The sequence below is a fragment of the Peromyscus californicus genome, unplaced genomic scaffold (genome assembly GCF_007827085.1).
Source record: "Peromyscus californicus insignis strain IS unplaced genomic scaffold, ASM782708v3 Scaffold_4__1_contigs__length_199733344, whole genome shotgun sequence".
Taxonomy (NCBI): domain Eukaryota; kingdom Metazoa; phylum Chordata; class Mammalia; order Rodentia; family Cricetidae; genus Peromyscus; species Peromyscus californicus.
The window spans coordinates 117,966,176-117,977,377 of NW_026294562.1; positions in this window are offsets into that span (position 1 = coordinate 117,966,176).

Here is an 11,202-nt window from a genome sequence, read left to right on the forward strand (position 1 = left end):
CTCTTATGAAAATAAGCTTATTACCCTGAAAAAATATTAAAAATTAAAGCAACATTTAAAAACAAGAAAAGAAAAGGATGCAGAAATGGTCTCAAATAGCAATTCTTAAAGGCGATCACCAACACCAGTTTGGAGTTCTTTGGGATGTCACTCTACAGGGTATCCATTTGTAGAAAAATCTCACACAAGCATGTCATATTTTCAGTCTACTATTCACACGGTGTGCTGATGTCCTATAGGTGCTGTGAAAAGCTGCTGTAAACGGGTGACTTAAAACAGCTGAGATTTCTTATCTTAAAGTTCTGGGAGCCAGAGTCTGAAAGCCAGCTTTGGGAAGCGCTAGCTTGCCCTAGAGGCAGGGGGAGGAATCTGCTCCAAGCCTCCAAGTCTCTGGATTTGGTGGCTACTGGCACTCTTCAGGGCACCGTGGCTAATAGATGCGTCCCTCCAATCTCTGTCTCCATCTTCTCATGACATTTTCTCCACGTGTCTGTGTCCAAATTTCCCTCTTCTGGTAAAGACTCCAGTCACTGGGTGAGGGGCCTTTCTAGCGTGAACTTGTGTGAACTTACCGGGTCTACAACATGGTCACGTTTACAGTAGCGGGGCATGTGGGTTTGAACGCCATTGAGCCCATACATGTGAGCCTGTCTTTATGTAACCAAATACAGGTTCCATTACTACTTTCCTTTCGGTACCTCTCTTTTGTCAAGGGTTTTACTGTGTAGCTTAGGCTGGCCTCAGATTCACTGTCGTCCTGCCTCAGCCTCCAACATCCTGGCATCACAGGAGTCTGCGGTGGTACTGTGTTCCCCAAAATATTGTGCACCCTAATAAACTTATCTGGGGTCAGAGGACAGAACAGCCACTAGATACAGAGGCCAGAAAATGGTGGCACCCACGCCTTCAAACCTAGCATTCTGAAGGCAGAGATCCGTCTGGATCTCTGTGAGTTCAAAGCCTCACTGGAAACAGCCAGGCATGGTGACTCACGCCTTTAATCCCAGGAAGTGATGGCAGAAAGCAGAAAGGTATATAAGGCGTGAAAACCAGGAACTAGGGTCGGCTAAGCTTTCAGGCTTTCGAGAAGCTGTTCAGCTGAGAGTCATTCTGGATAAGGACTCAGAGGCTTCCAGTCTGAGGAAACAGGATCAGCTGAGGAATTGGCGAGGTGAGGAAGCTGTGGCTTGCTCTGCTTCTCTGATCTTCCAGCATTCACCCCAATACCTGGCACCAGTTTTGTTTTTATTAATAAGAACTTTTAAGATTCATGCTACAGGAGTCTGACATTACATCATGCTGGGCTTAAATTTTGTGCCTCTATAGTTGTTTTCCATTGAGAAATGCCTCAAACACAGTTGGGGATCCAAAGTGGATGTTTGTTTCTTATTTGACCTCTCTTCAACACAGCATTCTGCTGGGTACAGTGGTTGAGAGACGGAACGGGCTGAAGGGGTCTTATCATCTATTCAGGGCTGTAGTCTCCAGAGAACTATTTTGAGTCTGACCTTCAGTTCTCCAAGGCCCTAGAGATTTTCTCACACACAGTTCATAGATGTCTATTCAATGAACTTGGTATTTATACAAAGAGGACTTCCAGAGAAACTAACAGGCTTGCCTTGGATACTCCGTTGGTAGAAGACATCATCTGCAGGCTGCATAAGGGATGCCCTTGCCTGGGAATCAGATATGTAGGAGGGTGGGAGAACAGTGCCTTTGGGGCTATGTGTTCTAGCACTGTGGTCATGGAGAGGTCTATGACCATCACCATCGGGAATGTTTGCAAAGGTAACAACTCTTGTAATTGATGTGTTCTGACCAAGGCGTGTAGGGTGGGCTCTTCATAGGTCACAGTGTCCTGACTCCTCTGGGGCTCAACATCCTTTTTAGACAGGAGTGATTACAGCATGCTAAATCTGTCCATCCTACCCAAACACACCCAGCCTACAGGAAGGGAAGGGATCAATCTGTCAAATAAACTGAGTCAACACTCCACCCTCAGGCAGCTGGACAGAGTGTGCCTGTCCATGGGCCAGGGCAGGGAGCCTGCTCTGCAGTCTGGGACATCATCATAGGTGTTCAGAAGCCAAGAATAGAGCTAAGAACAAAATGGTCACTGGGTGTATTAATTACTTGTCTCATTGTAACCAAACAAGAAGCAAAAGGAGGGAGGAAGGGCCTGTTTTGGCTCACGGTTAGAAGGCTTTGTCCGTCAAGGAAGCCATGATGGCGGGAGTGGGCTCTCCACTCTCCACTGTGGTGCTATTAGCTGTAGAGGGGCCCCCAAACAACTTGACCACACAGCGGCCATGACAGGCTTAGAGGCCCAGACACAGCTTCTGTGACAGGCTTACTGGCAGGCAACAACCAGACCCAGGGAAAGCCATAAGCTGACCCCACCCAGGGAGGGCCTACATCTAAGGGGAAGTACCTGACACCCCAAACATTCCAACAATTAGATAAGGTTAGATAAGGTGGCCAGATGTCCCTGAGTCTAGCACACACCTATTTTTTTGTTTTGTTTTTTCAAGACAGGGCTCCTCTGTGTAGCTTTGTGCCTTTCCTGGAACTCACTTGGTAGCCCAGGCTGTCCTCAAACCTATTTTTGTTTTACAGATACTCCTAGACAAATGTCAGCCAGTCAGGGTCCTGGACCCTGGAAATCCCCTCCCCCCAACCCCTTCTATGACAAAAACTCTACCCAACCTGGGCTCAGGGCTCTCTACTTTCACTGCTGCCTCGGACAGACAGAGGGACCAAGCTCAGAGCTTGAAAATAAAGGCTCTTTGCTTTTACATATGGGATTTGGTCTCTGTGGTGGTCTTTTGAGGGTCCCCGAGATCTGGGCATCACACTAGCATTGTGCTGCTTCCCCTCATCTAGGCAGTCAGAATGTAGAGAGCTGGGAGTCAGGTACTTACTTTTTTCTTTTATTCATGTCAGGACCCTAGTCCATGAGATGGCACTGCTCACACGCTGGGCAGTTCTTCCCTCATTTAGCCTTTTTCAAAACATCCTTGGAGACACACTCACTAACTTCGTATGTGTTCCTTGATTTGATCACCTTGACAGTGGAGATTAACCACCACACTGGAAAGCTGGTTTGCAGAAGCTGAAGAACAGTAATTCATCTGGGACCTGCCTGACCCCAAGACTCAACCTGAGCCTGGATTTTGAGGAGAAGAAAGAATCCTGTCAATCAGGCAACAGTACTGGGGAAATGGTGATCCATTCATCACCACCGCTCAGGACTCAGGACAGGTATTTTAAGGTTTACCTGGGCTCAGCTAGACGGACACTCAGAGGCCAGAACAGGCAAAAGACCAAGTCCATGCAGAAACCAGCTCCAGTGTTTGGTGGGTGGATAGCTGTTGTGACTGGAGCTGTGGAAAGGGAGTATTCATTATACTGCAGACAGCCCTGAGAGACCTGCAAAGGAGGGGGTGCTGAGTAAGTCTAGGTGTCACAGGTACTTTGAAACACCTGCTGTGGACCAGGCACAGCTCCACGAACAGTGTCAGTGGGACAGACTGTGCACATGGGGCTCACATGGGTCCCCTGCACATTGCCCAGGCCAGGGATTTTCAGAGAAAGTACAAAGAGCCAGGCAATGAGGGCGAGGCAACTGGCTGAATCCAGTCTAGAGATGTGGAGGGAGCTGGTCCTTGAAAATGGTTTGGATGGATGAGAATAAGTTCCAGGAAGCAGGGCACTGACTAAGTAAAATCTAACAGAAGAAACAGTAAGTTTGATGGCAGCCTCCCACACTTGGCTCTCAGAACGCGGCATGAAATATTATTTACAGGACAGGAAGCTGAGGCAATGGCAATTAAATAGTCACTTAGTAGATGTGTAGTGTTATTTTTTTTTTATTTTTTAATTTTTTTGGTTTTGGTTTGCTTTTTTGAGACTAGGTCTTGACCTCACTAAATAACTCACTGAGAAGCCCAGGGTGCCCTTGGGTTTCTGGTGTCCTGCCTCCACCTCCCCTCTACTGGGATTACAAGTGTCCACCACCACAGCCAGTTTTCTGTGGTGCTGGGGATCGTCCACAGGGCTCCACGCACGCTAGGCAAGCAATCTATCAACTGCGCTACATTTCCAGTCCTTTATACGTCTTTGATACGTAGTTGACTTTTCATCATAGTGTTCCTCATGGGAAGGGAAGATGCACCATCAATTTCAGGAGCATCTTTGGAAATAGAGGCCTGTAAACTGGAGTCTCCTTTAAAAATTATTAGCAGATATTAATTACGCACTAAACATTATGATGGGTTTCATGATGGCCTTTTCATCCATGTGTGTATTATACTGTAATCCCTTTCCTCTTTCCAACTTGTCCCTGATCTACTTTCACGTTCTTTTCTGGGGACAAGATGACCCAGTGGGGTTTCACCAGGGTTCCCTATAGCAACGGTCATGCGGGTTAATTTACGGGAGCATGGGCACTTCAAAAGTGGCTACATGGCTGAAGAAAACATCTTTCCTCCCCCCAGCAACCATTTACTGCTTATGGATCTTTAAGGATGGGAGAGGCCTATTGAACCCTACTTCCTTAGCAACTGCTAACTGCCTAAAGAGCCTCAGGGAAGGGAGGGGCCTTATGAGCCCCACCAACTGGGATCTCTAGAACGGAGTCCTAAGGCTATCCTTAGTCCTGACCACACTGGTGTTTTCTTTAGCGCTAACACGCTATACCTATGACTTGCCACAAGAGGGCACAATTGTCCAATTATGAAATCGAATTTACTTCCAACGAAGAGTCAGAAAAGACTTGGTTCTGCTCAGCTGACTTCTGGATGAGACCGCATCAAGGAGCATCCAACCTGGACATTTGGAAGCTGCAAGCAGCTGCCGAGTGAGGTGCCTGGTGAGCCATGAGAACCCTGGCACCTGTTCTTGCTCTGATGTGATGTCTTCTAATGGCAAGTACAGATGCTGTGCCAGTGGGCACACACCTCCTGACAGATCACAGTAACCATAAGACCGAAGTTTTAGGATATCTCATTTTACAAGTGAGGAAACTGAGTCCCAAGGTCACAAAGCAGGTAAGTGGTAAGTTCTGCCCCTTGAGTAGAGGATGCCTGACTCAGAGTCTGTGATTTAAGTCACAAAACTACCCATATAACGTAGAATTGTTTCAGATCTCTTGTACTGGCAGTGCCAGACTGAAAACCGCACACAAACCTGCCCGATGTCTGTGACTACTATGCAAATAGAGGGCTGTAATTTCCTGTCTCCCCACCACCCCACTTCACTCTTGAGATGGGTTTCAGTTCTGGCTCCCATGCTGCCTGGGTGTTTCCCAGAACTTCTCTATGCTTGCCTTCATTTGTCTGTGAAATAAAAGTAAACCATAACTTGTCCTATTAAGCTAAGGGAAGAGGAAAAGCAGGCTGTTTGGGGAACTGAGTCTGTCACACCCTTGTTTTGTTTTTTTTTGTTTTTTTTTCATTGTTCTTTATTAAGAAATTTTCTACTCACTCCACATATCACCCACACAGATCTCCCTCCTCCCTCTTCCCACTCCCCAGCCCTCTCTCCCAAACCACCCCGCATCCCCACATCCCCCAAATGGGGGTCTCCCATGGGGAGTCAGCAGAGCCCAGCACACTGAGCTTAGGCAGGTCCAAGGCCCTTCCCACTGCACCAAGGCTGTGCAAGGTGTCACACCACAGGCACCAGATCCCCAGAAGCCTGCCCATGCACCAGGGACAGATCCTGATCCCCCTGCCTGGGTGCCCCCAAACAGTTCGAGCCAAACAACCATCTTCTATATCCAGAGGGCCTAGTCCAGTCCCATGGGGCTCCACAGTCACCAGTCCTCAGTTCACGGGTTTCCACTAGTGTGGCCGATCATCTCTGCATGTCCTCCCATCATGATCTCGACGTCCCTCGCCTGCAGAATCCCTCCTCTCTCATCGATTAGATTCCGGGGGCTCAGATTGGTGCCTGGCCATGGATCTCTGCATCTGCCTCCATCAGTCACTGGACAAAGGCTCTATGATGACAGGTTATTCGCTAGACTGGCCACCAGAGTAGACCAGTCCAGGCATCCTCTGGACCACTGCCTGCAGACCAAGATGGGGCCATCCTTGTGGATTCCTGAGAGCCTCCCCAGCACCCTGCCTCTTCCTATTCCCATGATATCCTCACCTATCATGGTATCTTCCTCCCTGCCCTCCCGCTCTGTCCCTGTTCCAGCTTGACTCTCCCATTTCCCTATGTTCTCATCCCCCACTCCTCGCCCTCTGCCACCCCCCAACACCCAGTCCGCTCATGTAGATCTCATCCATTTCTCCTTCGCAGGATCATCCATGTGTCCCTCCTAGGGTCTTTTCCTGTTAGCTAGCCTCTCTGGAACTGTGGGTTGCAGTCTGGCCATTCCTTCCCTCACATCTAGTAACCACTTATGAGTCAGTACATACTATGTTTGTCCTTCTCAGTCTGGGTTACCTCACTCAGGATGACATTTTCTAGTTCCATCCATTTGCCTGCAAATTTCATGATATCATTGTTTTTCTTTGCTGAGTAGTACTCCATTGTGCATATGTGCCACATTTTCTTTATCCATTCTTCAGTTGAGGGGCATCTAGGTTGTTTCCAGGTTCTTGCTATTATGAATAATGCTGATATGAACATAGTTGAGCATGTGTCCTTGTGGTATGATTGAGCATTCCTTGGGTATATGCCCAAGAGTGGTATAACTGGGTCTTGAGGAAGGCTTATTCCCAATTTTCTGAGAAACCGCCATACTGATATCCAGAGTGGCTGTACAAGTTTGCATTCCCACCAACAGTGGAAGAGTGTCACACCCTTGTTAACCCAGTACCGTAGAGCTCTGGGAATTTGCCACACGGCTCTGTAAACACACAAGTGAAGCCTTTGCATACAGAACATGTAGAAATACTGTTTCTAAATAATAATAATAACAACTATCATAAATAATGATGCTGATGACAATGATAATAATAGAGGGTGGGAGAGAAATGGAGCCAAACAACTGTCCTGCATTCTGAATTTGACTATCCATGTACAAAATACTTACATTTCTGTGGAGCCATAAAGACTAGATTTCTTTTTTGGCCAGATAAATGCGGTGAATGGGTTGGTGGCAAACGAAGGAGTGTGGATGAAGCTGGAGTTTGCTGAGGGAGAAAACCCTGAGTTGGATGCAAGCCACCCTAGCCCCCACCATCCATCGGGAGAGGCATGTGGCTTCCCATAGCTCCTTCCCACTCTGTGGGATCCAGAGGTTCAGACTGGCCCATGTAGTCATACTGTGCTGCAGGCCCTGATGACCCTTCACTCTGACAAGGTGGAAGTTTCTGTCCCAGCTCATCATTTGAGTCAAACCATAACACTACTCCTCTTGTTTTTTTTTTTTTGGTTTTTCAAGACAGGGTTTCTCTGTGTAGCTTTGTGCCTTTCCTGGAACTCACTTGGTAGACCTGGCTGGCCTTGAACTCACAGAGATCTGCCTGCCTCTGCCTCCCGAGTGCTGGGATTAAAGGTGTGCGCCACCACCGCCCAGCCACTACTCCTCTTTTTAAATCTGGTAATTATGTGCAATTTAGGTTTGCCTTGCCTCTGCTTGAAAAGGGGGTGGTGGGGATGAAGTTTGAAATAAATATTCAGTGATTTAGAAGATACATTCCCTCTGTAGCTCCAGGGCCTCTCTGGTTTGGGATCCCAGAAGACAGGGCCTGAAGCTCCACCTTCATGCTGGCTGAAAGCTGGAGTCCTCCAAGGACATCTGTGGGTCTCCAGCAGGCTTCTGCCCTCTCTCTCCGTTCCCCTGCTCTGGGGGTCAGCTGCTTCTGCAGAGTCTACCTTCTATGTGAGAAAACATGTTTTCTGGTTGTTTTTTTTTTTTTTCTTTCCCGGCAAGGCTATTTGGTTTCTTCTAGCCCTGGCTTCCAAACCCAGCCCTGAAGCTGCCTGCCCTTGGATTTCTAAAGCCACCAGAGTGTTGAGAAGAAGAAAAGGCTTCCTTTTCCTAAGGGAAAGGATGAACGGCGCTGGTTGGTCAGCAGAAAAGTCATGGCCACGGTCACGATTACCAGAGTTATATAGAGCTTTATTAGAAAGAAATAAGGGATAGAAGGAGGAGCCAGGCCTGGCGGGGGAGGGAAGCGGGGAGCAGAGCAGAGAGCAGAGAGGAAGCAGAAAGAAGAGGGTGGGGGTCCGAGTCCGGCTTTTTAAGGCGGGGATTGCGTCAGCGCCTGCTGATGATGTAAGATGTTAGACCCAATCTTCACGTGTACAGAATCCTAACACCAGGGACCACTCTTCTCTGCTCACAATGAGAAAGGTAAGGAGCTGGAAAGCAGGACATTTCTCCTGGGGTCAAGACTTCAGGGTGTTCAGGAGTGGGGATCTGATGTTTGCACTGTTGAGGGGACCAAAGGCTGGGCGCTAGACAGCCAAGTTCTGATTGAGAGAGTCCAGGTAACTTAGCTGTTCGTGGGGGTGAATGCTAGGCTCTGGAGGAGGGGTCATGCCTGGCTCAGGAGAGATATATGGTGTTCATGTGGCCTGGAGGAGTTGAATGAAAACAGAAGAGAAACCCAGATGGAGACATAAAAACCTGAAGGCTCTTGTCTGCTGAGTCAGCAGTATATGTTCTTGGTTGAGGGGGTGGGAATAGATGTCCTGGTTGGAGGAAACATTAAAGAAAATTACGTCACTCCGTTAGAGCAGGACCATTTCTGGTGCCTTGCCTTCTGTATCAGAGGACTCTTCAGTGGGGAGTCAACTTCCATTTAGAGATGTCTTCCCTGTACCCACCGGACACCCCCTGCCTGCCGTCACTGTGCGGAAGGGCTTCCTCCTTCTGACTCTCCACAGAGACAGGGACGGAGAGTCTCTTTTCACTTAGCTCTCTTTCCCCAGGCAAAGCCCAGGTGAGTCTCAGATAAATGCAAACGCATTTGGATTCCCTCATTGCACACCTGGGTTCCCACATCTGGTGAGGGTAACTTGATTCTCTTCTCATTCATTCTCTTCCACTCCTCCATTCCCACTGTCACGGCATCCCTTCTTCCTGGGTGTCTCCTAACAGGTTCCTGGGCTGCCTGCCTTCAATCTGTACACCAGCCTGGAGCCACAGTGGACTTCCACAGCCGGACTCTGCTCTTTACCAGTTTCCTCTGAGAAATTTCACACTGCCTCTAGAAGAGTACCCATAGGCCTTGCATTAACGCCAAACGCCCTTTTCCCCTTTCCTCTCTGCTCCCTTTCTATTTATTTTATTTATTCTGCCCTGCATGAACTCCTGGACTCTCTTTACTCTGTTTCTTTGCCTGAAAGGATTTTTTTTTTTTTTTTGCTATTCCTACTTCTTTGTGTCCAAATCTTATTTCTTTTTTTTATTATTGTGTCCTTTGAGCCTCAAAAATCACTTGAGTTGGTGTTATAATTTGAATATAAACTGTCCCCTAATAGGCTCCTGTGTTGAAAGCTCAGTCCCCAAGTTGTTGCTGTTATTTTGGAACTTAGTTGTACAAGTTAGGGGGCCTAGTTAGAAGATGCAGGATGTCCCCAGGGTAGCCATACCTTGTCTGGGGCCCCTTCTTATCTCTGCTTCCTGTCTTCCATGAGACGAAGAGCTCTGTCTCACCACATCTTCCTCTTTTGCCACGATGCTCTGCCTCAACACAGGCCAACAGTCATGGGGCCAAGTGACACAGACCAAACCTCTGATGCTGTGAACCCAAAGAAAACTTCCCCCTCCTCTCTCTTCCAATACAATGCAAACTCTTTATTTATATATACCAGCTGTGGGTCATCCCAAGGATGGATACCTAGGACCCAGCACCAAGTTCAGCACAACTTCCAAGCCTCTGTGTTGACCCCACTAGGGCAGGCACATTACTCTTGTGTACTGGACCTTTCACCTTAGATTTGGTGGAGTAGCTGGTGCTGCCATAAATCCCATGCACACCTGCGTGCACTGTCCCTGTGAGCTCGTCCTGCCCAGCACTTTAGTGATGCCAGTTAGCGTCACAGTTAGAGTGTTCATGATGGCATCTGTCTGGTGGGAAGCAGTTTTCCTCTTTAATTTGTTTCACGGTGCTGGGCTTGGTGTGGTGGAGGCACACCTGTCACCCCAGGGCTTAGGAAGTTCATGTAGGGGGATTCCAAGTTCCAGTTTTGGGCCCCACAAAGAGTTGCAAGTCTCAAAAGAAAGTCTGTGAACTGGGGATTTAGCTCAATTGTTGGAGTGCTTCCTAGCATACATAGAGTCCTGTATCCAATCCCCAGCACCACACAAACCCCATGTGGTGGTGTGTGCCTGGAATCCCAGAACCTATGAAGTAAAGGCAGAAGGATCAGAAATTCAAGGTCATCCTGTCTATACCATGAGGCCAGCTTGGGCTATTCAAGGCTTTGTCTCAAAAAAAAATTTTTTTTTCAGATATAGTCAGTGCTTCTTAAAATGTTGATTTTACAAGATGACCCCGAGGAAACAGATTCTGTGTTGAAATGAACTTGGGCTATGTTGCACCTCTGAGCTCTGTCGTAGATTCCCAGGGCTTGCCTTGAACCCAAGACTCTGAGAAGCTCTGTGACCAAGAACCCTCCTTACTTCCCACCTTAAGTTGACAGCCAAGTTCTTTCTCCTTCGTATCTATTAACTGGCCATGCCCTCCAGAGTGTTGGCAGTACAATAACCTCCCATTTCTACCAGCGAGGACAGTTCTGAGGCCCAGAGACGACTGTGCTGGTACAGCTAATGGAAAAGCTGTTCTATCTGGCTTTCAGTGTGACCCTGGGCTGACCTGCCTTCCATCCACATACTGAGGACTTCTAGAATCTGTTTTTAACACATGTCTCCTGGTTCTCTTTCCCAGTGTCTGAACTTTGTTCCACTTTGTTCTCGTTACTGGACGTGATTCTTTTCAAGTGTTTCTCCGGCTTTTCTTTTTTTTTCTACCAGAGGTCTTACAAGTAAGTAATAAAAGACTCCAATCAAAGTTCCCTATGCCTCATCAAATCATACACACACAAATAGCCAATATATACAAATTTTTTTTTAGTATATGGCTGCTTTATGTCAAAATCACAGTTATAAAGTAGAGGGTGTGTGGGGAGCAGGTTTAGCAAGTCAGATTTAGTCAGCCACACAGGGTCATCAGTGAGTGAGTAATGTAAAGTTTAAGTCTTGGTTTTGAGGGTTTTAAAGGAATGTAAACAAAT